The 24,015-nt window shown below is 41.8% G+C and overlaps 1 long non-coding RNA gene across 3 annotated transcripts in view; it reads right to left on the bottom strand.

Annotated features, from left to right (window-relative positions):
• Positions 1-24,015, bottom strand: part of LOC121820981 (uncharacterized) — an 83,815-nt gene that overhangs the window by 4,412 nt on the left and 55,388 nt on the right. For 2 of the 3 annotated variants that reach the window (XR_013043060.1, XR_013043059.1), the window contains 3 exons: positions 9,591-9,671; positions 6,629-6,848; positions 5,862-6,508 (listed from right to left, as the gene is read on the bottom strand). This is a non-coding gene — a long non-coding RNA (uncharacterized LOC121820981). The remainder of the gene's footprint in view (positions 1-5,861; positions 6,509-6,628; positions 6,849-9,590; positions 9,672-24,015) is intronic. The other variant, XR_006061666.2, reaches the window with a different exon arrangement.

Raw genomic sequence — 24,015 nt, 5'->3', positions numbered from 1 at the left:
TGCATGGACGTATGCCCAGGGTACATTCTTTCCTATCACTCTACCTGTCTGTTTTTATGCTTGCTTTTTGAATGACTGCTGCTTTCTAATACACAGGACATTGAAATTAGCTATTTTGATATCAACACACTTTGTTCTTTCTTTCTTTTTTTTCTGAGACTGGTTTTCTCTGTGTAGTTTTGGTGCCTGTCCTGGATCTTGCTCTGTAGACCAGGCTGGCCTCAAATTCACAGAGATCCATCTGGCTCTGCCTCCCGAGTGCTGGGATTAGAGGCGTGCACCACCATCACCAGGCTACTTTGTTCCTTCTTGATATTGTCTTGGCTGTTTGAAGTCATTTATTGTTCCACATTAATTTTAAGGTTGCTTTTTCCTATTGAAAATTTCCTTTAGAAATTTGGTAGGACATGCATTGAATGCACAGGTGTTTTGCCAGTAGATTTTAAAGGTGACAAAGAGAAGCTGTAGCCTTCTTAATTTTGGTACTTACAGCCAATGTTGACATAGCTTAGGCCACCAACATTCACAAGGGAAAGTTTCTTTCTGAGAACAGAAAGCTATTCAGACCTTGAAAATTGGATGGTGTCCTTCACTGCTGAGGCATGCCTCACCTTGCCCTGTGAGGCTATGTAGTCCTGGTTTCCAGAGAGCAAAGTAACCAAAGTTGACACAATGGAGCCCTCTGATGTTCCATGGCTCACAACATGGAGCCACGTTGACATCACTGAAACATCTGTGGAAACAATCTGCTTAATGAGGCTAAAATGGCAAGTTATAGCCCCCGGGGGGGAATTATGCCATGAAAAATTATATATTAAAGATGCAGGCAACCACCAACATAAACATTGTGACATAAAGCTGGATGGGAAGAAAACCGGAAAGGGCTAAAAATGATTTCTTTCTCTTCCTCGGTAAAAATGTTCCATTTTCATCACTGCCCCAGAAATAAAAAGAAATTTCATTAGCCATCGAAGGTGTGAAAAAATTTAAAGATTTCTGGGGAATCTAACTGATCCCATTTAACAAGAAATATCAGACTGTGAGACGAAGAAAAAGAAATACTGAAGAATTAACTTAGAAATGTGGATGAGACTAAGCATTGAGGAAACACAGGTGTGAGCAACAAGGCTGCTCTGAATCCTGGAGTCATACTCCCTTTTCTCCATTGCCTCCCACTGTGCCTTCTCCACCTACTCCTTTCTGAATGTTTTCAATTTTCAGAGTCCTCACTCACCTAGAAATCCTCTCACTTCTACCTGGATGGCTAAAGCTTTATGAGCTACAGATGTTTTTGCAATTCTGACAGAATTAAAGGGAAGAAGGGAAGGTGAAAAATATCTAGACATGTATTTTTGTTGCGGTAATGCCCGCGCTACCACTACCCATTCACCATGTCTGAGCGAGGGGCTGTGGATTAAAAAATAAGAGACAAGAGACAGTGAGTCATTCGCCACAGCAGAATGCTGAATGCCAAATGCCGTTTATTGAAAGAGGGAGGAAACCTTAAATACAGGCTTACAGCACAATGGACGATCCCCGGAGGGCAGAAGTTCGCTACCCAATGTTCTACATTCTTGCATCAAGCTGTTTACACCAAATGCAGGATACACAAACAAGAAGGAAACCAGCAGGGAATCTGCATAGGGCAGACATCTGGTCAAGGTCGGCAAGCAAGGCGGCAGCCACTCACAGTGGGGGGCCAGGGCCCACAGGTCCCCCTTTTACTAAAAAATGAGCTTCTGACTTAGGTTGCATGGGACGTCAGCAGGTCACCTTACCTGTCATGGAGACACCTGCCCAGGCCACACAGGCGTTCTGTCTTAGGTTGATGACCGCCCCCCCCCAAGCATTACCCGTCTCTGAATACTCATTATCATACAGACTCAACCACGTGAGCTGTAGAGTAACTGCTGCCAAAGATTTCAAAGTGGCATTGGGCTTGCAATCTGTGGGACACAGAAAAAACCAACAGAAGTCCTAACCCACCCATAGCCAGGAGGCTAAAGGCAATTGAGCCATTCCCTTCCTTAACAAGCCTTACTGCAAATTGGAGTCCTTATAAGGTGGTATCCCATAGGCAAGTGGAACTTGAGTTTTATAAATTTTATAACTTTCAAAGCCAATTAAAATATATAATTGTAGAATTAAATTTATCATGCCCAATAAAATGAAAGATTAATTAACTGTGGTAGCTACTTTTGCTGCCAGGGTCTCCATTGTGCTAGTTGTAGTAACCAATTATGAAATAGCAATCCCAGAAACAATAGCAGCAGTGGCCACCACTGCTATAACAGCAACAATGGCAACAGCGATGTCAGATTCTCTATGGCCACCACTGCTATAACAGCAACAATGGCAACTGTGGCTACAGTTCCTAGGCTTACATTAATGTTTGCCAAGGCTGGCCGTATTGGGCTCTCAATCCCCATTGGCATCAGAAGGGGAGAGTTTTTCACAAGGCCCAATAGGTCTCTGCCATGTTGGGATTCAGCAGCAGCCACAGGGCACACACAGCACTCAGGAACCCAAAGAGGAACCTCATTGTTCTGCGGAAAGACACAAACAGATCCCCGGGCCCACACCAACACCGGATCAGATCTCCTCCAAGTGCCAGTAGAAAGATCCTTCCATCGCACCAGAGGATGATTTGCAACAGGAGCCCTCCAGTGCTTATCTGCAGCAGATACTCCAGCAAAATCCAACGATAAAAAATTTAAAATATATAAAAAAAGAGAAAGAATAGAATGTGAAGAGGAGAGATGAGCCCCTAGCTCCCCCACTTTTTACTTTAGCCATATATGTTTTTAAGGTATGATGGCACCATTTTACTATAGCCTGCCCTTGAGGATTATAAGGAATACCAGTCTTATTAACAATAGAAAAGTCTTGGCATAATTTTTAAAATATCATACTGCTGTAGGTGGGACCATTATCAGTCTTTATGCATTTTGGCACTCCCATATAAGCAAAAGCATGAAGACAATGATTATTTACATCCTTAACCTTTTCTCCTGAATGGCAGAAGCAAAAATTAGAAAGGAATATGTATCAATAGACACATGGACATATTGTAATTTTCCAAAAGAAGGCACGTGTGTGACATCCATTTGCCACAAATGATTAGGTAAAAGTCCTCGGGAATTAACTCCCAAATGAGGAACAGACAAATAGAACATGATTTAACTATCTGGATGGCTTGTTCCCGGGTTATGCCTGTGTGGTGATGAAGAGATCCAGCATTAAGATGATAACGTTGATGCAACTGAGTAGGCTTTTCAAACGCAGAACAAACTAATGTGACAGCCATACGAGTAATGGCGTCAGCCCTATGATTACCTTCGCTTAGAGGTCCAGGCAATTGGGTATGAGCTCTAATATGGCCCACATAAAGGTTATGTGAGCAGGACCATATGAGTCCTTGTAATTGCAATAAATATTCATGAATGGGAGAAATAGATGGTTTGTAGGCTCTTGTCTCCAAAGGCATAATGGCATGTGCCTCATATTGACTATCAGGATAAATATTTATACTTTTATCAGAAAACATCTGTAAAGCAAGCAACACTGCCTGTACCTCTGCCATCTGGGCAGAAATGCCCTGGACTTTCCTTCTCTTCACTATGTTACTAGAAACCACCAGAGCAAAGCCACGTGAAATGCCATCAGTAAATACCACACGGGCCTGAGGAATAGGAGTCATCTGTACTATCTTGGGAAATATAACAGGATGCAATTAAAAAAAATTACACACATCATTGGAGGGGTAGTGAGTATCAAACCGACCCTGCATGGAGCATGTCAATATGGTCCAATCATTATCATTAGCTTGCAACCATGCTATTTGAGACTGGGTATATGGGGTCACCACAATATCTGGCTCCTTTCCAAAGGTTTGAACACTGATCTTGATTCCCTTAAATATAATCTGAGCAACAGCCTGTGGATAAAAAGTAATGGTTTTCGCTGGAGAAGCTGGGGAATGTACCCATAGATTAGGACCTGTTTGCCAAAACACTCCAGTAGGTGAATGAGAAAAACAAAATATCAAATACAATAAGGGAGAAGAAAGATCTATATACTGCACGTGAGCCTGCTCCAGAGCCTCTTGCACACGTTGTAGGGCTGTACGCCCTTCAGCTGTTAATTTGCGGGGAGATAAAGGGTCAGGGTCCCCCTTTAAGACATCATACAAAGGGCGAAGCTGACCTGTTGGAATCTTTAAAGTGGGCCAGAGTCATTGAATATCTCCCAGAAAGGTTTGGAAACCTTAAGTGTGCGCAGCTGATCCATACACAGAGTAATCTTTTGTGGACATATGCCTGTGCATAACAATTCATGACCTAAATAATGATAGGGAAAAGATACCTGTACCTTTTCTGGAGCTATCTGTAAATTAGCCAGGCTAAGAACCTCTTGTAATTTAGAAAAGGCATCAAAAACAAGTTTTTTATTTTGAGCAGCCATAAAATATAAGTCACCCACAATTAAGTGCCAATATTTAGGAAATGCCACAGGGGCAGGCAAGCCAGGCTGTGTTGCTCCCATGAGAAGCATGGTTTTATTTACAGCTCTAAGATCCTGTAATAGCCTCCATTTTCCTGACTTCTTTTTAATAACAAATATAGGTGAGTTCCAAGGTGAAGTGGAAGGAATGATATGTCCAGCATCTAACTGTTCCTTAACTAATGTGTTCGCAGCCTCCAATTTTTCTTTAGTAAGGGGCCACTGCTCCACCCATACAGGGTCATCACTTTCCCAAGTGATTTTTATTGATTGTATAATCGAAGGCTGCTGTGTAGTGACCCATATGGAGAAGACCCTAATCCTGTAGTATCCCCAGGACCTCTAGTGACACAGTTTTTGTCTGCTACAGGTAGTGGGTCTCCATGCAACATTTTCCCTAAGCCTCTACCCAGGCAGTAGCCCTGACTCTTCAGCATCTGTTGTAAAGGCTGTGTAGTAAGCACTGCTCCCATACCATCTAATACATCCCGTCCCTGTAAATTCACTGGAATGTCAGGTAGCAGAAAGGGTTGAAAAGTTCCTGTATGACCTTCCTCATCCTTCCAATTTAAAAGTAGCCTGCTCTGTAATGGTGTCTGAGCTGTGCTGATACCTTTTAGGTTAGAGGTAAAATTTTTAAGGGGCCAATTGGGATCTCAGGACTCTTGTGAAATTATAGATATATCCAGCACTAGAATCCAATAATCTTCCAATCTCAATCCCATATAATTTTGTTTTTAATTTAGGCTGTTTATCATTGATAACTGTTTGTCAAAACACCTTTTGTTCTGTACCTCCAAAGCCTCCAGTTATACAAATATGTGTCATTTTTCATTTAAAATATGAAAGCAATAATAATTAAGCAATTCTATCACCAGCTTCTATTTCTATGGTCCTTTTTACATATGCCAATTATAAAAGCATTAAATACAGTCTCTATAGGATTTGAAGAGGTAACTTTAGGTAATACTTTTGAGTATCAGAGCCAAATTTCCAGTAATGATCAACAAACAAGAGCATACCTAATATATAGTTCAAAATTATGAATCCTGTTCCTTTAGTTTATCTACCATGAGAATCAAACATTCATCCAAACATTTACTAAGACAATCAAAAGAACAGAACATCCTTTATTCAAACAGCATTGACTTAGCATTCCATGTCCTGACCGAAACCATTTTTTACCAGAAGTTGGGCCCGTTTAAATTTTTAGAGCCAGTCCCTTCCCGGCCTCTGCTCGCTTGGCGAGTGCTGAGGCTGCAGCTTAGCTTTGGCTCCGCCCAGTGCTCAGGCTCTATTGCTGGTGCCTGCCCGGGCCACGCTCCATCCTATTTGCACCCATGACAATTCACTCTTACCTTTTTCTTTTTTCTTTAAAATGCTGGCCGGCCTTCCAAGAGTGTCCATTCTTTCTCGGATCTCGGTAGGACCTCCATTTGTTGTGGTAACGCCTGCGCAACTGCTACCCATTCACCATGTCCGAGTGAGGGGTTGTGGATTAAAAAATAAGAGACAAGAGACAGCGAGTCATTCGCCTCAGCAGAATGCCGAATGCTGTTTATTGAAAGAGGGAGGAAACCTTAAATACAGGCTTACAGCACAATGGACGATCCCCGGAGGGCAGAAGTTTGCTACCCAATGTTCTACATTCTTGCATCTAAGCTGTTCACACCAAATGCAGGATACACAAACAAAGAACCTCTGGTGAGTGAGCGTTCAAGAAGAAGGAAACCGGCAGGGAATCTGCATAGGGAGGACATCTGGTCAAGGTCGGCAAGCAAGGTGGCAGCCACTCACAGTGGGGGGCCAGGGCCCACATATTTGCTTCTGTGATTGAGAAGCCATCCTGGGGAGAGGCATATGCAAGGACTGGAAATGCCTTGGTCAACCAGCCACCCACTTGAGTCACTGTCAGAGAGAAAGGACAGTGTGCTCAGGACCATCTGTTCCGACCCATTGACTCACATCTTCTTCCTCTTTTATATGTAAATAAATGCACATCTACCTGTAGAAAGATATATGCACATATGACATTTCTCCTAAATAAAGCAGTGCCATTTTTTCTTTAGTTTGCTATCCACACAACAAAATAACACCCAAAGTAGAAGAGAGACATTCTCCCTACCTCTCTTCTGGGGAAGTCAGGTGTGGCTGAGGGCCTTGTGTTAAGACCCCATAAAACCTGTCCTTGCCTTAAAATGTTCAATGGTAACATCAGCATCTGGTGGTGATGGCTACGGCCGTGCCTACTTGTGGATACCAAAGGCAGCCAGCAAGATGTCTTTGCAGAGATGAGAGAGTTTAGTAGGATCTCTTTGTGAGATCCCAAGAGCTGTTTGCGGATGCTGGAAAGATAAAAAGAAAAATGAGTCATAGAGATCACCAAAGATCAGACAACGAAAATATCCTCCAAATAGAAATGAAATAACAGGCTTCCAAAAGTATGTAATTTTCTATAATTGATGGAAATACCTTTTACTCATAAAGCTCTATGGCTCAGGGAATGCAGGTTTCATGTACACGGACCTTGCTTTTGCTTGACAAAGAAAGTCCTGAGTCAGAACAAACTGACTGATGGTCTCTTCCCAGATCTACCAGACTGATGATTATTTATGTCTTTCTAATCATTATATAGTCAGCAAAGTGCGGTTTTCTCCTTCAATGGGTATCTGTCTATCTTGGTGTGGCAGGCAGTACTTAGGCGTGTATTTATGAATTAGAATTTCAAAGCATCACCGCATGTTGATTGACTCCCAGGAATGAGTGAACAACCACCTAGAGTATCCTATCACCTGCCTCGTCGCTGTGAGATTGTCTGGGAGGGTAGAAAATGGAATTTCTTTATAAAAATATGATCAGTTCATACTTTCAACACCCACTGTGTTCTGTGATTCTACCAGCATCCCTAATAAATGCCTCCTTCCTAAACAAAGACTTCCACAGCCAGCTCTAGTCATTATTTCCATCCCTGAACTGCAGTGTTTTAATAACATTCTTTAAGGCCCTGTGTGCTCTGCTTCACGCCTCTTGTTTTTTAACTGGTCCATCCTTGAAGAGCATCCCTTCACATGTCATTTCTAGGCTCTGAACTTCATCTGCACAGTCACATTCACCTTCCATCTCCTTCTCAAGAGTAAGTACTGGCCTCATTTTTTATCACAGCTCCCAAGGAGCTATGATACCAGCCTTTTATCTTTGTGGCTGTCTTTATTAAGGACCCCTAACCACTTCTGTCGCAGAAAGACGGGGTCATGTGGAGTTCTAAGTGGGGTGGCCTCCGAACCCTTTGACATGCTTTTATGATAATGAGCATTAGAGACACATCAGAATGTGATTCTGCTCAGTTTCATCTCACCTATTAATTTTGTTGCTAATATTCCCTTAAGGACAGTTATTTTCATAGATACTTTATCAGGCTTCGACTTACTTCTTTTCACCATTTTGCTAAACTTCTGCATGGTTTCTAATATGACATTTAATAATGCAATAATAAATATACTTTCTTTAATTTAAAAAAAGAAAAAAGCAGTGAAAGGGGCTATGGGAACGACCTCATGGTTAAAGTGCTGGCTGTGAATGCGTGGACACTGAATGTAGACGCCCAGCATCCACATCAAAAGTTAGTACATCTATAAAGTCAGCCTGGTGAAGTGGGGAGAAGAGGGTCCCTGGAGCTCAACTGTCAGCCAGCCTAGGCAAATCGATGGGCTACAAGATGGTAAGAAATCCTACCAAAAATAAGGTAGAATACTATAGAGAAAGATATCAAAGTCAAACTCTGACCTAGACACACATGTGCATATGCAAACATGCATACACATGAGCATGTACACACATTCACATAAACATATATGAGCACACCCACACACAAATGACAAAAAGTATTTAAAATAAATTACGTTCCCAAATGATTCTGTGTGGTTGATATATTGTGCATCCCAATAAACTTATCTGCGGGTCAGAGAATGGAACAGCCCCTATACTAAACATAGAGGTTAGGCAGTGGTAGCACATGGCTTTAGTCCTAGCATTCAGGAGGCAGAGATCCATCTGGATCTCTGTGATTTCAATGCCACACTGGGAACAGAGCCAGGCATGGTAGCACACACGTTTAATCCCAGCACTTGAGATCTCGTGTCTTAGGACACATGCCCTTAATCCCAGGAAGTAAGATGGCAGGACACAGAAAAGTATATAAGACATGAGGAAACAGGAACTCAAGCTCTTAAGACAAGAGGACCAGGAACTAGAGGCTTTTTAGCAGCAGTTCAGGGGAGACACTTTTGGGTAAGGACTCAGAGGCTTCCAGTCTGAGGAAATAGGATCAGCTGAGGAATTGGCGCGGTGAGGTTGGCTGTGGCTTGTTCTGTCTATCTGATCTTTAGCTTCACCCCAATATCTGGCTCTGGGTTTTTTTATTATTATTATTAATAAGACCATTTAGCAATTTGTCTTACAATTCTGTTCTCCTAATTAAGCAAATTTGTGTAAATATTTTATCTCACCAGTGCTGTGGAAAAATCCTTCTGTACACTGTGAAGATGCATTGCTCTCATTGCTAATAAAAAGCTAATGGGCCAATAGCTAGGCAGGATTTTCAGGGCAGAGAGAATGCTGGGAAGAAGGAGGGTGGAGTTGGAGGTATGGTGAGCCAGATACTAAAGAAGCTACAAGGGAAGTTCACAGATGAGGTAAACGAGCCTCAGGCAGCACATAGATGAACAGAAATTGGTTCATTTAAGTCATCAGAGCTGGCTGGAGACAAGCCTAAGCTATCAGCCAAGCATTTATAATTAATAATAAGTCTCTGTGTGGTTATTTGGAGAGCAGTTGGTAGGACAGAGGTGATCTGCTGTCTAGACTGAAATCCCCACCTACACACCAGAATGCCACATGTACGGCTTTCAGTTCCAGAGTGATACAGCCCATTATGGTGGGCAAAACATGGCAGCAAGCAAGAAGGCATTTGTATCTTTCCAAGAGCAGAAATCCGGTGGGTCACACCCCATCCACACTCAGAAGCAGAGAGAAAGAATAGGAAATGGGGCCAGGCAATGAAGCCTCCATGGCCCATTGCCAATGACTACCTCCTCCAGTCAGTTCTTCCTCCTCAAGGATTGCCGTCTTCCCACGCAACTCCTCCAATGAGCCCACAGGGGACACCTCACCTTCAAGCCACAACACATACTAAAGTGAGGCTGGGATTCTTGATTTTACCAAGTTGTGGCTTCTCAAGAAAAGTGTTACTTCCGTCATTTTACATAAGAGACTCCAGCATCTATGAATTTGGCTAACCACTGGGGCCCTGAAACCCATCCCTGTGGACCCTGAGATGCCTCTATACTGACTGATGAAGTGAATAGAAATGAGTGGCTGGCTCAGAAGCGGAGGCAGAAGTGTGGCACAGGCACGCAGCTTGTGGTAAGACTCTCTGGAAGGAGGATTAGGCAAGCGGGCTGTGAGGCACTTGTGTTTGAATCTTAGATGATTTTAACTGAGGGTCTGCTCGGTACAGTTGGTTCCTTAAACCCTCACCTGAGAGCTTATATAGGTTTACCTGTTGACATTTTAAACTTAACATTTAGAATGTTAGGGACTCATTGGTTTACCCTCAACTGATCAACAACCTGTGCCAAGCATCGGGAAAACTGAGGGTCTCCATCGGAGGGTGACAAACGCCCACAGTGTTTATAGAATGTTCTCCTCGATAAACCAGTAAGCTACCTGGGGTGGTGAAGTATTTCTTAATCTTTGTCTCCAGGTTCTTTCATGACATATTAATCTTTTCTTGTAGATGAATTTGGGCCAAAGAAAATGAAACAAGAAAAACTACCACACAGCAGTTTTTATTTAAGATGCAGTGCAGCAAAACTATCTAATGCATGTGGATATTAATATTAAATTCTATTTGGTCTTGCTTCTTGATGGAACCTCCTAAACCAACCCTGGGTGAGATCCAAGCATGTTCCTCATGTCTCCGAGTCCCTCTCATGGCTGTGTTACTTTCTCAAGTGAAAAGTACCAGAAGAGCTTTACGGAAGGAGAAAGAAAAAGAAAACTGGTCTGGCAGGGCACTCAGCTTGTATCTTTGCCACAGGAGCAAGCTTAGCAGGAATTACCTGTGTGGCCACTTGGTAACATATAGTGAATTTTGTCTGAGACTACTTTTAGCAGATAATAATAATAATAATAATAATAATAATAATAATAATAATAATAAAGCCTATTTTATGAAAGCTGGGGCAGTTGACTCTGAAGGGTGAATAACCCATACTTGCATTTACGTTCATATTCCTGAGATTTACTAAATTTTAGATAGTGCCTCATATAGCCCAGGCTGTTCTCACACCCACTACATAGATGGGGATGACCTTGAACTTCTGATTCCCCCTGCCTTCACCTCCTGAGAGCTGGAATTACAGAAAGGACTGTTATATCTAGTTCATGTAGTCCTGGGGATTGACTACAGGGTTCAGTGTATTCTGGGAAAATGCTCCGTCAACTGACGTTCATCTCCAGCTCCCCAAGACCATTTTTAGATGGAACACGGGTGCCAGGATCTCTGGTGTCCTAAAGAATCTACTAATAAAGATGGAGGAGGCTAGGGCTGGAGAGATGGCTCAGCAGTTAAGAGGACTTGCTGCTTTTTCAGGGGACATAAGTTCAATTCCCAGCATCCTATGGTAGCCCACAAGCCTGTGTAACTCCAGTTCTAGAAAATCCTCCACAACTACCAGGTACACATGCGGTATACAGACATATGTGCAAGCAAAACACTTACACATAAAATAATAAAACAAATAATTAAATATCAAGGAAATCACAAGATCTTTGCAGCCGAATGTCCTCACCAACCACCTATTGGTTGATATAAAAGATGATCATGAATAGAGACTAGCCATATGATATTTATCAAGTATACTTGAAGAGAAAACGTATTTGTGCAATTTTTTATTTGACCATCTATCTATCAATTACCAATAATTAATACTGAGAAGGTAATGTGCAAAATAGCTTTATCCAGGGTCTTAGAAATTACAATTCTAGAAACTCAGATTCCAGCAAAGCCAAGTGTTCTCTAAAGAAAGGAAATTAAAAAAAAAAATGGACTTAAGAAAGCAAAACCCTACAATCCCTGTTACAAGCAAACATTTGGTCTATGAGTCCACAGCTGATTGGTTAACTAGTTTTAGACCACTCGGCTTCAGGCTAAGTGTAACCTGTGAAATGGTCTCTATGTTTAGGGAGAGTTTCCCATGATTTCTCAAGGTCACTCACCAGCAAGCTGGGTTAATTAAAAGTCCTCAGCTGAGTGGGAAAAGGGGAAAGAGAAATGATGGGAATGATTCAGTACAGCGGAAGATGGGAAGGCAATCAGAGAGAGAGGAGGGGAAGGAATAATGAAGAGTAATACATTTTTAGTTCTGAGAGTGTGTATGCGTGTGTGAATGTGTGTGTGTGTGTATGTGTGAGTGTGTGTGTGTGTGTGTGTGTGTGTGTGTGTGTGTGTGTGTGTGTGTGTGTTTACCAGTAGAGGCCAGAAGAAGACGACATCAAATCCCCTGGAGCTGGAGTTCCGGGTGGTTGTGAGCAGCTTGACCTGAGTTCTGGAAGAGCAGCAAGTGCTTTCAACTTTAGAGACATCTCCCCAGCTCCAAAATTGAGGATATTTGAAAAAAAGCTATATGAAAATCTACTACGACTCAGGTGACTCATGCTGGATCTGAACTGGAAGTCTCCTTCCTGAGGTCCAGCTTCCATGGTTCTAGAAAGTACTATGCAAGCTGCCCAGGGAGGGAAGCAATTACACAGTCCTTCCCAGCTGCCACGCCTCTGAGCCACAGCAATCACAGCATGGCAAGACATGCATAGCAGGGCAGTAAGTGGCACCACACTCACCCATCAGTGGCAACCAACAGCTGTAGAACTAGACTTAAGGTCTGTTCAACAAGCGAGAGAAATCGTGGAAAATGAACATCTTCCCAGGGCTTAGAAGAGAATCTACTACCTCCACTTTGCTAGACCTTCATAATTCCTAACTACACTTTAAATCCTTTTCTTACACCCACAGGCTAGTGTAATCACCAGTCCTCATCAAAGAAACCTCTCTCTGCTTGTGAAAACCACAACTGGACGCAACACAGAGACCAACAGATCATGGGGAGTCCAACCTCAGCGGACACATCTACATCACAACTCCTGCATCTCCGACTCAGGAAACCTTGTAGAAGGGAAAACAGAGAGTTTGTAAGAGCCAGAATACCAGGAAGTCTGCTGGGAAACATGTGGTCGCTTTCCCAGAAGCGATCACATGACCAGGGCCAGAACATCAGCAATCCAGTGGACATGCATGTTAATGGAGAATGGGGGAAGTTTCACAGGTTCCCACGCATACACAAAGAACTACAGACAACTACTAACTCCTGGGAGAAGGAGAGTTAGCCTCTTCCAGGCATGAGGCCCATTAGTGGTTGTCTAATGGGCCTCATTGGACTGGCCAGCATTGAAACCAGATACACACCAGCAACAAAAACAGACTCACCAGGTTCTGAGTATGTAAATACAGTACATACATATACATGTGTGTAACAGTGATAATCAAGGAAAAGAGGCTATCAACTTGAAAGTCAGGGGGACATGGGGAAGGTTTGAGGGAGAGCAGTTGAGAGGGGCTGGAGGGGAGGAAAAGAAGGGGATAGAGTGGTGCAATTCTATTTCAATTAAAAACACATTAAATATTTAAAAGAAAAATATTTCAATGAAAGTCAAAATATGCCTCCTTTGCCAACCTCTTTACACACACATACACCACCACCATCACCACCACCACCACCACCACCACCACCACCACACACCACCACCACAAGCCACTGCCTAGAGCCACAGTTCACACCAAGTGCATTCTTCTTTTACTAGCCAGTACCTTAGAGAAGGCCACATGGAGACATTATTAAAATCCCACTATGGATGGCCCTGGCATGGATCCCTATCATTTAAATAGCCCCTTCACTAAGTGCTCACATTACCCTATCAATACCCTCCTGTCTCCATCTATCTAGTGCTGTGGGATGGTCTTTATGTCAAATTGTTCTGATTGGTCAATAAATAAAACATTGATTGGCCAGTAGCTAGGCAGGAAGTATAGGCGGGACTAACAGAGAGGAGAAAAGAAAGAACAGGAAGGTGGGAGGAGTCACTGCCAGCCGCCGCCATGACAAGCAGCATGTGAAGATGCCGGTAAGCCACAAGCCACATGGCAAGGTATAGATTTATGGAAATGGATTAATTTAAGCTATAAGAACAGTTAGCAAGAAGCCTGCCACGGCCATACAGTTTGTAAGCAATATAAGTCTCTGTGTTTACTTGGTTGGGTCTGAGCGGCTGTGGGACTGGCGGGTGACAGAGATTTGTCCTGACTGTGGGCAAGGCAGGAAAACTCTAGCTACAATCTATAAAGATGCACTTTGTGTATCTGAGAGAAGAGGAACAAGCAAACGCAAATGTTGAGCTAGTTCTCCCTTTAAATTCCAGCCCACAGTGAACAAGTGGAAATGGGTCTTTTGAGTGAGTAGCCAGTAGACCGTAAGTAAGACAGCAAGAACTCAAAGCTCTGACTGGGTGAGAAGGAGCCACAGGCTCGGCATGTTGGGGTGAACACACAGGTGGGTGTGCTGAGTACCCAGGGAGAGCAGAAGGCACAAAAGACTTTCCAAAAGAGGGGGAAAGGTCGTCTTGACCCTAGAGGAGACACAGGAACTAAAACACTACCTTTAAGCTCTGCTGGGGCTAACTTTATGTACCGCCCCCCCCCATGCCCTCTGATGTTTTCACTCAGTATCCATGGCCACAGAGACAAAGCAGGCTGCTCTCTGCTGTGAGCTCTCCCTCTCGATGTTGCTAATCCGTAGCTTAGTGCCAATTTTCTACGCTCCATACGACACAGCTAAAGACCCAAGCAAATTCCATCTTCTTTCAGTGAGATCTTCCAAGATGAATATAGCTACATGCAAAAAGAAGGCGGTGTACAGACAGATTCACCTCCCTTGCTAGACATTCACAGGCCTTGCCTGTCAATTGGCCGCTGGTGCCACCTAGTGGCATGCTTGTGGTGGTACAGCTTTACAAAACAATAACCCGTGGTTTCAGCCCTGAAAGGCATCTTGCAACCACTGCTTTCTGTTGTCTGAGGAAATCCCCTATGCTACGCCATATGTAGCAAGTATTCCATAGAATGGTTTAAATGGAACACTTATTTTAATAATTAAATCCAATCAAAATACATATCAAAACATAAACATTTTATCCTAAGACTCTAGTAATCTTTACTTTCCTCAAGGTAAGGGCAGATCCATCCAGGAACAGAAAGCTAACATTAGCATTAGGAATGCCTTTAATCTACTGCAATCACAGAGCTTTTCCTTTTCTTTCCTATATTTGTTTTTGTTTTGAAATGGGTCTCACTCACTATGTAGCCCAAATCAGCCTTAAATTCGCTATAATCCTCCTGCCTCTGCCTAATGAGAGCTGAGATTACAGGCATGTGTCACCATGCCCAGCATATCCCAACTTCTGGTAACAGGTGAGTATACTCAAAGATTCCAGTCCAACTGTTAACATTCATTTTCTGTATCATATACAGAAAAAGATATACAAACTATCTGCAAATACACACAATGGGAGTGTAAGTGTGGACATGATGACCTGGAACATGGTATAAGAGATGTTAGCACATCTTTGAGGTTGGGGAGTATGGTCCGAACTCTCCCATTTTCAGCCCATGTAATTTGAAGACAGATATGACCCAATCCTAATTCAATGAGTGAACGTACTTTGTGCCAAGCACCAATAGAGGTAACTGATGATACAATAGAAAAAATGTCCCTGATCTCATAAGGCTTCCATCACAGAGGAGGAGACAAATGATAATCCCAAAAGCAAATAAGTCACAGTATCATGTCAGACAGCCAGAGCTCCAGAGGTCTCCCATGAGAACTGCATCAGAGTGAGTGGGCAGAAAGGAACGGGAACTTTTCCCAACAATGACAAATGAGAAAATGCCTAGGAAAGGTGTGAAGATCGAAGGGAAAAAAAAGTATGCTTGTGCAGAATGAACAGAAAGTACACACATCCTAAAGTGGGGACTGGCTAGGCAGGTTTAAGAAGTGACTAGAGATGGCAGGGTTAGCTGGAGAGAGAAGACCAATAATGAGATGGAAGATTGGGAAAGAGCCTTGTAAGAGAGAAGGGCGGCGTGGATTGGAATACGTTGTGAGAACTCAGAACAGGAAGGGGGGTAAGAGTAGCTAGTGAATCAAAAGGAGGGAGCCGTGCTGCAGATCGGGAAGCAGGGCCATTCAGAAAAGTGTCCGCCCAACTGTGCTGTGACCCTAAAACTGCTCCACAAGTAAATTCTGTTCAAAACGTTACCTGAGGAGCCCGGGAGATGGTTCAGTGGGTGAATGAACTTGCCATGCAAGCCTTACCACCTGAGTTCAATCCTCCCTGGACCCTCAGAAGCCACATCAAAGAAAGATCTGATCCCATGAAATTTTCCTCGCTACACATGCCACGGCACACATGCACCCTCGTACACACACTACAACGAAGTAAAAATTATGAGTGAAATTAACATCATCCTTAACGTGTAGAGCAAGGACGCCAGTTTGGAGGGCCAGTAGGAATCAAGCAGAGGTCAAAGTGTAAGAAGGGAACGTATAAGTTGTTACCATGTAGATTATACTTAAAATCATGAGACTGATGAGAAAGTGAAAAGCAAGAACTCTGGGGATTGGGTTTTGCTGCTTCACTATCTAAAAAGAGGCTTACAAGAAAATATGTACTTGCCAGGCAGTAGTGGTGCGCGCCTTTAATCTCAGCATCTGGGAGGCAGAGGCAGGCAGATCTCTGTGAGTTCAAGGCCAGCCTGGTCTACAGAGCAAGTTCCAGGACAGCCAGGTATATAGAGGAACGCTTTCTCAAAAATAAAGAGGTGGGGAGAGGGCAGAGGGAGAGAGGGAGGAAGGAAGGAAGGAAGGAAGGAAGGAAGGAAGGAAGGAAGGAAGGAAGGAAGGAAGGAAGGAAGGAACAGAAAAAGAAGGAAAGAAAGAAACAAAGAAAGAGGAAGAAACGGTGTTGAGAGTAGCACAGGATAAAAAAGGGGGAAAACAGGAGAAAACAAAAGGAATTCAAATAACTGTTAGTCTTTCTTTCTGACTAGTAAGTCTCCTAAGAAAGCTGACCGTTGGCTTCATAAGTCTTTTAATCATTTCACCACTGACAGCCATTGGGAACCTGTCTATGAAATATCACAAAATCTTAAATTACACACCAAGAACTGGTGTCTAATTGAGTTATGTCAATCACGCCATCCATCACACTTATTTGCTGTTTCTTGTCTAGCTGTATTATTATGTTCCCTTCTGTATCTACTTGACAGGTGTGCCTCTAATTGACAGGTGTGTGTTATACGTCATTATCATTGACAAGGTGGCTCTTCGGAATAACGGGCTCTCCAAAATCACCTCACAGCGCAAACAGGTGATCAACCCTCCAAATGCCGCTGCTGCTTCTTAGATGAATGCAAAATTATGCATTCCCCTGCTCTCAAGCTTGGTGGATAAGGTTTAAATCTATTTCTTACAGATTAGTCAGGTGGGGTGCTATCACAAACGACCACAGACTGGGTGAGTTAAACAACAAAAATTATTTCTCACAGATCTGACAGCCAGGAAGTCCAGAATCTCGATGCAGCCCACTTACTTCCTAGTGCGAGCTCTTTCTCACCTACTGACACGGTTGCCATCTGGCAGAGTTCTCTTGTATCACTTGATCAGCATCCAAGACCCACTTGTGGTGGTAATCTAATTGTATTGAAATATTATTTTGATTTGTACTGAAATGTTATTTTGATTGTATGTTAATAAATAAAGTTGTCTGGGGGTCAGAGCTATTAGAGCCATAGCAAGAGTGTGGCGGTGGTGGCACATGCCTTTAATCCCATAGATATCTGTGTGTTCAGGGTCAGAGCTATTAGAGCCATAGCAAGAGTGTGGCGGTGGTGGCACATGCCTTTAATCCCATAGATATCTGTGTGTTCAGGGTCAGAGCTATTAGAGCCATAGCAAGAGTGTGGCGGTGGTGGCACATGCCTTTAATCCCATAGATATCTGTGTGTTCAGGGTCAGAGCTATTAGAGCCATAGCAAGAGTGTGGCGGTGATGGCACACGCCTTTAATCCCATAAGATCTCTGTGTGTTCAGGGATACAGTCAGCATTGGAGACATATGCCTTTAAGACCTAGGGGGCTGTACATTCAGACAGTGACGAGGCAGTCATGTGTTTGGGTTTACAACCAATGAGAAGGCAGAACAACATACTATAAAAAAACGAACCGACAGGAAGTAGGTCTCTTTTCGCGAAGCTGGGACAGCAGGAGGAAGGGTGAGATTTTAGCTCTGAGCTCTGACTTCTCGGCTCTCTCTTTTACATTGTTTCTGTGTTTCTTATTTAATAAGACCGTTGGTTACATCTACATCTGGCGCCCAACGTGACAAGAATCCATTAAAAACTGCTTGGCTTGGCGGCAGGTCCGCTTTCCCACAAGGGCGGCAGGCGGCCCGCGGCGGCGGCGGCAGCGGCGGCAGGCGGCCGGCGGCGATCGGCTTCTTAGCCTGGGTCTAGTTCTGCTTGACCTCAGGCTGGACTATCGGTGAGCTGCTTGCTTAAATCCTGCTTGCTTAAAGCCGGTGCTACAAACAACTCAGACCTGCCCTTCCGAACAGGGCCCTGCCTGTAAAGCCAATGCACGTGGTCGGAGCTTAAGGAAGCCAGACCCAAGCCTTGACTCGGCACAAGAGGGAACACGTGGCTGCATTTAAGCTTTAGCCGGCTACGCTTTCTTGTGCTCTCTCTCTCTCTCTCTCTCTCTCTCTCTCTCTCTCTGGATTTACACCTGGGACACTAGGTGGCTGCTTTGAAAATCCCCTCGGATTTCTACTGTTCTACGCAGATTTGGTAAGTCATAATATATCATATATTTTAAAGGAAACTATCTAAAAGAGAATTTTTTTCCACATTAAAAAACAAATGGGTTTTATGTGTACATTGGAAGAAAATTGGTTTTTGTTCGAAATTTTAGGCAGTCTGGCAATGGAACAACTATATAATATTAGTATTGGTGGAATTATGCACCTTATCACTATAATAATCCACATTTTAATATTTAAAAAGATAGTCAATTTAAGTGCCAGGATAACAGCTTTAGAAGAACTTGTTAAACCTGTAAAAATTCAGACAGAAGAAATTAACAGTGAAGTTGTTTCAAGTCGGGATCATAAGGTTGCAGAAAGAAAGCCTGTTTTCACACAGTCACCCTTAATTTATCCTGTAACCGTACAGCAGATGCCTGATCAAATGGCTACACAAAATACTTGGGCTCCAATTGAAATGTTGGATTTAAAAAGGTTTAAGGAGGCAATAGTATCTTATGGCATGCATTCCCCATATGTAAAGCAAATGTTAAACACTTGGTCAACATATAATAGGATAGTACCACAGGATTGGCGGGACCTTGCACAAGGTGTTCTGGAACCCAGCCAGAGACTTCAATTTCTGACTTGGTTTAAGGAGGAGGCTAAAAACATAGAAAAACAATGGAGGGATAAAGGAATACAAGTTTGCCAGGATCAGCTTATGGGCGAAGGCCAATATGCTTCAGCGCAAGCACAATGTTTATATGATGTCCAAACCCTAATTTTATGTCGAACGGCAGCCTTGAATGCATGGGACAGAGTTGAGGAACCAGGAAAAAAATCTGAGTCATTTACAAAGGTGATGCAAGGCCCAAAAGAGTCTTTTACAGATTTTTTACAAAGACTGGCTTCAGCAGTAAAGAGAATGGTCTCGGATTCAGAAGCTAGTAAGGCAATAATTGAATCTTTGGCCTTTGAGAATGCGAATGCAGCATGCAAAAGAATAATCAGGCCATTAAGGGCAAGATCTGCACCTATAGAAGATTGGATTAGAGAAACAATTAATGTTGAAGCTGATGAGCATGATGATACATGGGTAGGAGAAGTAATTTCAAAAGGTTTGAGGAGTGTTAGATGTTTTGGATGTGGAAAGCAAGGACATTTGAAAAGGGACTGTAGACAGGTCATTCCCAGAAACAATGTTTCTTCAAGGAACAATGGCAACAGAATACCCCTTCCTTCTGGAGTATGCAGAAGGTGTGGTAAGGGAAAACACTGGACCAACGAATGTAGATCAACAAAGGACAGACAGGGTAATCCTTTGCCTCAGTCTTCGGGAAACTCCCAGAGGGGCCTCAGGCAGGCCCCCAGTGCAAATCCAGTTCAAACCTTTCCTGCAGCCATAGAGGAAATGCCTGCTCTGGAGAGCGATTAAATAACCAAATGCCTATTGGAATAAATCATGCTGGTCAGGATGATGAAACAGAGAGAATAGAAAATTCAGGAGAAAACATAAAGAAAATTTTTTGGCAAACTTCTATTAATGAACAAAGACCAAAATTAACGATAAAAATAAATGGTGTTTTGTTGTCTGGTCTGGTAGACACAGGTGCGGACGTTACCATAATTGCACCAGAATTTTGGCATCCAACTTGGCCTCTTCAGGAGGTAAACGTTCAACTGTTAGGAATTGGGACATTATCTCAGGTGAAACAGAGTGCAAGATGGCTCGAATGTATAGGTCCAGAAGGACAGAGAGGAAAATTAAAACCATATGTGGCTAACATAACTATGAACCTGTGGGGTCGAGACTTGTTGCAACAATGGAATACTCAGATTAACATCCCTCCAATCTCAGAAACAAATCATAAACTAGCACATGTTACTGAGAGAAATATTAGAAGATATTGTTCTAATGAGAGGTCACCAGCCATCCATATTATACAAGAACAGGGCACAATAACTGATGATCTTCCAAAGACACCAACAGCTCTACCTTTAAAATGGTTAACAGACAAGCCTGTATGGGTCCAGCAATGGCCTTTAACAACAGAGAAACTCCAGGCTTTAGAAGAGCTGGTAGAAGAACAGTTAAATGCTCAGCATATTGAAGAATCAACCAGCCCTTGGAATTCTCCTGTATTTGTTATTAAAAAGAAATCTGGTAAATGGAGAATGGTAACAGACCTTAGGGCAATTAACAAAGTAATTCAGCCAATGGGCTCTCTACAATCTGGGATGCCTTTGCCTACTCTATTACGAAAAGGATGGCCTCTCATAGTTATTGATTTAAAAGACTGTTTCTTTTCAATACCCTTACAAGAAAAAGACAAAGAAAGATTTGCTTTTACAGTGCCTACTTATAATAATTCTCAACCGGTTAAAAGATTTCAATGGAGGGTCCTCCCACAGGGAATGTTGAATAGCCCAACTCTGTGCCAATATTTTGTACAACAGCCATTGGAAGTGATACGTAAAAAATTTCCTAAATCTATAATTTATCATTATATGGACGATATTTTACTAGCTGACTCAAATGCAGATACTTTAGAAATAATGTTTGAAGAAGTAAAGAAAATTTTGCCTTGCTGGGGATTACAAATTGCTCCTGAAAAGATACAAAGAGGAGATTCTATTAATTATTTAGGATATAAAATAGAGCTACAAAAAATCAGACCCCAAAAGGTGCAAATTCGGAGAGATAGACTACAGACTCTTAATGACTTTCAAAGATTATTTGGAGATATTTCTCATCTACGAACTATTGTTGGGGTAAAAAATGATGAACTGACTAATTTGTTCAAAACCTTAGAAGGTGACAAGGACTTAAATAGTCCAAGAGAATTATCACCTGAAGCTGAGAAAGAATTAGCCTTGGTAGAAAAGAAAGTGCATGAAGGACACGTGAATCGTATTGATCCAAAGCTGGATTGCATTTTGGTTATTTTACCTTCTAGGCGTTCTCCTACTGGAATATTAATGCAGAGGGAAGATATTATATTGGAATGGATATTTTTACCAAATAAACCAAATAAAAAATTAAAAACTTATGTGGAAAAAATCTCTGACTTGATTTACAAAGGAAAACTGAGACTTCGTCAATTAGCAGGCATAGACCCAGCAGAAATTGTCGTACCATTAACTAAGGAGGACATTGAAAAATTATGGACAGAAAGTGAACCTTGGCAAAGAGCTTGCAGTAATTTTTTGGGAGAAATTAAAAGCAAATATCCCAAAAGCAATAGAATTGATCTTATAAAGAGAGCTGATTGGATCTTGCCTCGAATTGTACGGCAAAAACCCATATCTGGAGTTCGTACATTTTATACAGATGCCAACAAAGAAGGAAAGGCAGGTTACAAATCAGAAAATTTAAGTAAAGTGGTTCAAAGTCCGTATAATTCAGTTCAAAAATCAGAATTGTATGCTATTCTGTTGGTATTAATGGATTTTTCAGAACCTCTCAACATAGTAACTGACTCTCAGTATGCTGAAAGAGTGGTGTTACATATTGAGACTGCAGAATTTATCCCTGATGCTTCAGAATTAACTTCACTATTTATTCAATTACAAGATACAATCAGGAAAAGGAATCATCCTTTATATATAACTCACATTCGATCCCATACTGGTCTGCCAGGCCCTCTAGCACAAGGCAATGATGAGATTGATAAATTATTGATAGGAAATGTGCTGGAGGCCTCAGAATTTCATAAAAAACATCACGTCAATAGTAAAGGTTTAAAAAAGGATTTTTCCATAACCTGGCAACAAGCCAAAGAAATAGTAAAGAAATGTCCTACTTGTTCCTTCTACAATCAAACGCCATTACCAGCAGGATGTAACCCAAAGGGTACTCAGAGAAATGAAATCTGGCAGATGGACGTGTTTCACTTTGCAGAATTTGGAAAATTGAAATATGTACACCACACTATCGATACTTATTCAGGATTTCAATGGGCAACTGCTTTGAGTTCTGAAAAAGCTGATTCTGTAATCACTCATTTGCTAGAAGTTATGGCCATCATGGGTATACCTGCACAAATCAAAACTGACAATGCTCCATCATATGTCTCTGTTAAAATGAAACAGTTTTTTGCTTATTACAATATAAAGCATATTACAGGCATACCACATAATCCTACAGGTCAAGCAGTTATAGAAAGATCAAACAGAACTCTAAAGGATATGCTAAATAAACAGAAATGGGTAACAAAAACCCCCAGAAATAGACTGCATAATGCTCTTCTAACTTTGAATTTTCTGAATGCCAATGAGAAAGGAACAACAGCTGCAGAGAGACATTGGATAATAGAAAAAACTACAGAATTAAATCAGCCTATATACTTTAAGGATGTGCTGACCTCAGAATGGAAACCAGGGTATGTATTACATTGGGGACGAGGTTTTGCTTTTGTTTCTACAGGAGAAGATAAGCTGTGGGTACCATCAAAATTGATAAAGGTTCGATTTGAACAAGAGAGACCTCTTAATTGAGGAGGTGATAGTTCATCAACCTGCATGAACATCCAATTTAAACTAACTTGTATCAATAAAACATGCCTTTTCATTTAATCAGATAATAACTTGTCAAAAGGAAACATCCCCAAAATTAGTCTTGGGGAAAGGTTTTTGTTTTTGTCTTTTAGGAGAAAGAAGGTTAAGGAATCTGAAGAACACTGGACAAATGAGACAACTGAAGAAAAGTGACAAATCATCTATCCCTAGAAACAGAGTGAAACGGTGTATGGGTATATATTATCTAAAAAAATTTTTTTGTCTTCCTAAATGTTTGTTTCTGCTTTTCTCTAAAGATTTAACACTATTGGTTTTCTAATAGTCCCAGTTCAATTAAAATTTAAAGCTGACTTTGGAGTTGGAGAATGGCTCTCTCCTTCTTTAAACTCAAGCATGTTGTTAAAAGGAAAATGCAAACTCCCTGTATCATGCCAGAATAAGAGCCATCTTCTGCTATGGTACAGGACAAAAGCAAAATTAATTAAGGGACTATTCTATTACTAATCTCAACTCTTTGATTCTATTCTGATTCTTTAAACTTTTCTCAAAGTATAAATTTTATATCAAAATTTACAAGATTAATATATATATATACATTTTAAACTTTGTTAAGATATGAATGGTCACATAGAGTACTAACTAATTCTAGAAAAAGGGCTAGCTGCATATATATGTTTTTGTGTTCGAGTCTCTTATCAGTTTTCTGCAGGAAATCACGGCCAGGCCTAACATCAACTGAAGTCTCCAGAAAGAAGATGGGGCCCCACAACAACAACAATTCCACGTGGACAATAATAATATCATTAAGCTGACAAGCATCATCCATAGATCAGCTTTGAACTATAAGATGCTCAGAGCAATTTTGAGATGACTGAGATGATCCAGTCTCAAAGACTACTTGAATAAGGACTTGAGATAAACCCTGAACTTTGGCATTATACACAGACTGGATAATGAAGGATATAGTTACCTCTCTTAGAATTTGACAATTAACCTAAAAATTTTCTTTCAGGATAAAGAAAAC

The sequence above is a fragment of the Peromyscus maniculatus genome, chromosome 10 (genome assembly GCF_049852395.1).
Source record: "Peromyscus maniculatus bairdii isolate BWxNUB_F1_BW_parent chromosome 10, HU_Pman_BW_mat_3.1, whole genome shotgun sequence".
Lineage (NCBI taxonomy): Eukaryota > Metazoa > Chordata > Mammalia > Rodentia > Cricetidae > Peromyscus > Peromyscus maniculatus.
The sequence above is the reverse complement of the archived record's forward strand: the minus strand, read 5'-3'. Positions and strand labels throughout refer to the sequence as shown.